Raw genomic sequence first — 6,000 nt, forward strand, 5'->3', positions numbered from 1 at the left:
ATTAGTCTGAGAGAGAAAATGAGTAGTTCATTTTCCGTAGTAAATTTTATGATTGTTTGGTGATAGACACCTATGTAATGAATCACGAAGAATTATGGAATTTCCAGGTATTTGGAATTCTGAAATGAGGCTAGGTTCATTTCTACAGAAGGAAAATACCTGTAGGCAATACAGAGATCACTTAAGCAATGTGTTTCAAAAACATATGGAGTTCATTGAGAACTCTGTAGACAGGATTAGAGTGTTAAACTTTAACAGATATGTGTTGCTATCAACTATGATACCAGTGTTGTCCTCCTTCAGGAAGCAGTGCATAGAGCATTAGACACATTTTTGCAGGGTTGCCAATGATTTATCTGAAAAAGTGTGGGCAGAATTCTTTAAAAAGTTAATGTTAGCTATATCTACTGTGACAGCATCAGAGTGTAGGAAATGCATGTGAATAGGGCCTCCAGAATGGAAATGTATACAAAAGTCTACCACAGGCAAGAAGGTGGTGAGATGGGTGTAGTAACACACTCTTAAACGATAATGGAAATTTCAGAGCCGCCACACAGCGCTTCCAATGAATATAAGTACAGCCAGTATGTGATATACAACACTTGTGGTCTATGTAGTCCACAAACGACATAATATTAGGCTTCAAAAACCAACAACGCTACAGTGAATGTGCATTGTGCATTGTGACAGATTTTCAGTATTCTCTCGCTCTCTTTGTGCAAAGGAAAAAGAACAGTTTTTTTCTAAAAAAATTTATGTAGTTTAATTTTGTACTGGGATACGTCTTCGTTAAAGGCTGTGATTTTTGTTATTAAAGAAAACGTACACAAGTGACCTTCAGAATCACCCCCACTCACACTAACTTCCCAGTAGTTGGAATTTTTATTCTGTTGTTCATGTCACTTTCACCTGCCATTGTCAAAAATTTACGACTGCGCGAATTAGTTCCTGCACACAAATTGTTTTTGTCTTCGTTGGCTGGATGTTACGCCACCAACATATTTGTTCACTTAAAAATTGAAAAATTGACGTTTGTGTAAATTTTACCTTTACGATTTTGAGAATTTTAACAATATAAAACTAAGAAGTAGTTTGGTTTGTTTGTCTGACATTCTTACTACGAATTTACTGTGTTTGGAGGGCTTAAGTTTAGATCGCATTGAAAATGTCAATAGTTTTTGCATAATGTTCATGAAAGCCTTTTTTTCTTTGATTAACCTTATGTGAAATTTTAAACCAATAATGTTAACAAAATAGCTGATGAAGCCAGTGGCATAATAGCCCAGTTAATAAATAACATAAAAGGTCGAAAACTGTATGGGAAATAATTCATAAAGTCAGAAAGTTTTGAGTAGTGGCATCAATAACATACCCTACTCCTTACCAGTGGGGGTGGGGGGGGGGGGGGGGGCAGATGAGTGTGGCAGTGTGGGAACACTTGAAACATTTGAAGGTCCCTTTTTTACTTTTTCTGAATAACTCAAAAATCAGTGGCCTTTAACAAAATATATCCTGGTGCGAAATTGCACTACATAAAATTTATTACAAAAATGGCCCTATTAATTTTGTCTCTGAGACTGATAGTTTGCATGAAGAGAGTGAGATAATATTAATCTTCTGATCAACACTCTATCTTTCCAGCTGTTAACATGCTGTCTATGGATACCAACATGTCCTCTCCTACTAAACCTGAAAAAGGAGAGACTAGGGTGGCAGTACTACAGTATTCAAAAGGTATCAACATACTTGATAAGGATGGTCCCTCTCATCTTCCCTTAAGATACCCAATCACTTGTGTAATTCTATATTATCTGACTACATTTGTGCCATGTAATAACGTCTCAATCATCTCTGTGGTGGTAACGTTCTCAGTCTCTGATTCTTCCATTTCAAAACCTGTTTCTTTGAGAAGAAGGAAAATTGGAGGAACCAATCACAAACAGAAAAATTTTTGTCTTGCCACTGAACGCATTTTTGTCATATTTTTACTTCTCAGTGCCTACCACAAGCACTGTCCACACTTTCTGTCATACTGTCCAGGGTTCCTACAATTAAACCAAATCACATGGTATGACTGAGTGCATGAAACATTGTGCCCTATTAGTTGCATTGAGTTTACATAACCAGGTCTAGACCTCCATTTGATTCTGTACTGTGTCCTTTTATCAAATCACTGACAGAACTCTATTTTAAAAATCGAACTCTCAATGAAATCCTTCAATCCAATCACATATCAATTAGGCAATTTATACACTGCATGTACAAACTTAGCTGATTAAAAGCAGTTCCCCTCTACTCAGAATGTTGAGGTAACACTGGAGCTCGTCACTTTGTGATGTCCCGTGCAGGTACTGTATCTTCTGGCAAAAGCGTTTCAGGACAGTGACTTCTGACCGTAGTGCTATGTGTGGGAAATCCACACTGTGAAGGTATCAGGAATTATTAATGTAATGTGGCAGAACTGGAATATTTGAAATACGTGGATACCACATCAACACAAGAATATGACACCATATCACATATTCTTAACATTAATAGTAGACAGCTCTCATATATATATATATATACACTCCTGGAAATGGAAAAAAGAACACATTGACACCAGTGTGTCAGACCCACCATACTTGCTCCGGACACTGCGAGAGGGCTGTACAAGCAATGATCACACGCACGGCACAGCGGACACACCAGGAACCGCGGTGTTGGCCGTCGAATGGCGCTAGCTGTGCAGCATTTGTGCACCGCCGCCGTCAGTGTCAGCCAGTTTGCCGTGGCATACGGAGCTCCATCGCAGTCTTTAACACTGGTAGCATCCCGCGACAGCGTGGACATGAACCGTATGTGCAGTTGACGGACTTTGAGCGAGGGCGTATAGTGGGCATGCGGGAGGCCGGGTGGACGTACCGCCGAATTGCTCAACACGTGGGGCGTGAGGTCTCCACAGTACATCGATGTTGTCGCCAGTGGTCGGCGGAAGGTGCACGTGCCCGTCGACCTGGGACCGGACCGCAGCGACGCACGGATGCACGCCAAGACCGTAGGATCCTACGCAGTGCCGTAGGGGACCGCACCGCCACTTGCCAGCAAATTAGGGACACTGTTGCTCGTGGGGTATCGGCGAGGACCATTCGCAACCGTCTCCATGAAGCTGGGCTACGGTCCCGCACACCGTTAGGCCGTCTTCCGTTCACGTCCCAACATCGTGCAGCCCGCCTCCAGTGGTGTCGCGACAGGCGTGAATGGAGGGACGAATGGAGACGTGTCGTCTTCAGTGATGAGAGTCGCTTCTGCCTTGGTGCTAATGATGGTCGTATGCGTGTTTAGAGCCTTGCAGGTGAGCGCCACAATCAGGACTGCATACGACCGAGGCACACAGGGCCAACACCCGGCATCATGGTGTGGGGAGCGATCTCCTACACTGGCGGTGCAACTCTGGTGATCGTCGAGGGGACACTGAATAGTGCACGGTACATCCAAACCGTCATGGAACCGATCGTTCTACCATTCCTAGACCGGCAAGGGAACTTGCTGTTCCAACAGGACAATGCACGTCCGCATGTATCCCGTGCCACCCAACGTGCTCTAGAAGGTGTAAGTCAACTACCCTGGCCAGCAAGATCTCCGGATCTGTCCCCCATTGAGCATGTTTGGGACTGGATGAAGCGTCGTCTCACGCGGTCTGCACGTCCAGCACGAACGCTGGTCCAACTGAGGCGCCAGGTGGAATTGGCACGGCAAGCCATTCCACAGGACTACATCCAGCCTCTCTACGATTGTCTCCATGGGAGAATAGCAGCCTGCATTGCTGCGAAAGGTGGATATACACTGTACTAGTGCCGACATTGTGCATGCTCTGTTGCCTGTGTCTATGTGCCTGTGGTTCTGTCAGTGTGATCATGTGATGTATCTGACCCCAGGAATGTGTCAATAAAGTTTCCCCTTCCTGGGACAATGAATTCACGGTGTTCTTATTTCAATTTCCAGGAGTGTATATATATACATATATCTGCTCCAGAACTGATGATAACATTTATTTATAACAAGTTGTGTACAAGTAAAGGAAATTGTGATATTTGTAAGGCTGTAAACATTCCTGATAGTATGAATATTACAAATTGTTGTTAACATGTTTTTACACTGTAAATTAGTGACAACTTTAAAATTAACTTGAAACATGATTGAGAACGCAATTTTATGTAATATATTTGTATGTCTCATGAGATTATTAGAAGAAAATGTAATATTGGTAGTTTTGTTAATTAATGTTCACAAGATTGATTGCAGATCCATAAAGCTATGCTTCCAATAATGAAATATTATGTATTGGATTACTGAAAGGTTGTTTAAGGGATATGACTGAAGACGCAATGGGGCAATCTGATACTGATTTTTGAATGTCATTCCTGAACAAGTCGCACTTCTGTATCGATTTATTGCGAGTATATGAAGAAATTATGTCAAATTACTGTGTCAGGTTTCTGATCGTAATTAGATTGTTGATATCTTGTCTTGAAAATGCTGCTAACAACCTCAGGCAAATTTCACCAAACATTTTTCATAACGCTGTGCTACACACCGCAACAAAATGATAAATGGAGTATCAGTTAAGTGAGATGACTTTATGCCAGGATCATTTCAATAAGCAATTTACTTTATTTATTGATTGATACACTTTATATTGCAAAGCTGTGGTAGTTGCTGCAGTATGGTCCATGTCTCCAGGTAGTGTATGACATTATCAATACAGAATTCTGATGTAATGCCGACATATCAACAGCAGTTGGAAAATCAACATATGTGCTGACCAAGCAGAACATCAACTTGAATAGTACAAGGCAAGATGGCTCGTTTATTAAAGATAGGTTATATACTGCGTGCAGGAGCTCCAAGTTAAACATATTACCCACAGAAAAAGGCTGGTTTTACAGGTGAAGGCAGCCACTGGTTGGACTCTGCCTGGCATATCTCATTCAAAGATGTCGGTATGTAGACCAGCACAGACTAGAAGATGATGCTGCTCAGCGAGGCTGGTGTGATCAGTGAGCCATGCAGAGGCATGATTGCTTTAGTTGACAATACTACTTGTAGTTTGTCAAACCTTCAATATAGCGACCTCACACTGTCAACAACATTGTCAGCAGGAAATGCTATTTTACAAACTTAATATCTTATAACATGAAGATATCAAACACTCCTAAGGAATGAAACTTCCTGACAGTTTGAAACTGCGTGCTGGACCGATATTCGAACTCTGCACCTTTGCTTTTCTTAGGCAAGTGCTCTACCGTCTCATTTTGGGGTACTAAGCAATGTTTGTGAGACACGTATATTAATCACAGCTGATTAGTTTTTTAGTTGGTTATTTTAGGAGGGGCATTATCAAACAGTGAGGTCATCAGTCCCATTGGGTTAGCGAAGGATGGGGATGGAAGTCGGCCAGGCCCTTTCATAGGAACCATCCCTAACTATAGCTGGTAAGAAACAACAGAAAACAACAAAGAAAAGCAAATGTGTCCGAAAAAACGGCGGCTAGCCACACTTTAATTTACTCATTGAAATCACAACAGCCCTCAAAGATTTCATAAATTAACTTCACATGATTTCTACATTCTACAAGTTGTTAATGTCAATATAAGATACAACAGAGAATCAAAATATATTCATTAAAGAAACATTGTGACTGCCTTTGAGATTTCTGGAGACAGTAAGGTGATTTAAATGTCCGAAGTTTAATGCTGTAATATTAGCAAACACAATCAGCAATTTTTTTCTGGGAACCTGTGGAACAAATATATCTCACCTGCAAGGATATAGTCTGGTAATAAATGTAAAAGGCTGTTTGCGTATTGTGAGGAATTGATGACAATAACACCCATTTCACATACCCCTTTACTATCTCATTTGGTAAAAGTTACTTAATGGAGCCCCTCTTGCAATTTTTGTAGTTTATGTACAATATACAGAGTGAACCAGAACTCCACCAATAAACTTTCAGAGGTG

The sequence above is a fragment of the Schistocerca gregaria genome, chromosome 3, assembly GCF_023897955.1.
Source record: "Schistocerca gregaria isolate iqSchGreg1 chromosome 3, iqSchGreg1.2, whole genome shotgun sequence".
NCBI lineage: Eukaryota > Metazoa > Arthropoda > Insecta > Orthoptera > Acrididae > Schistocerca > Schistocerca gregaria.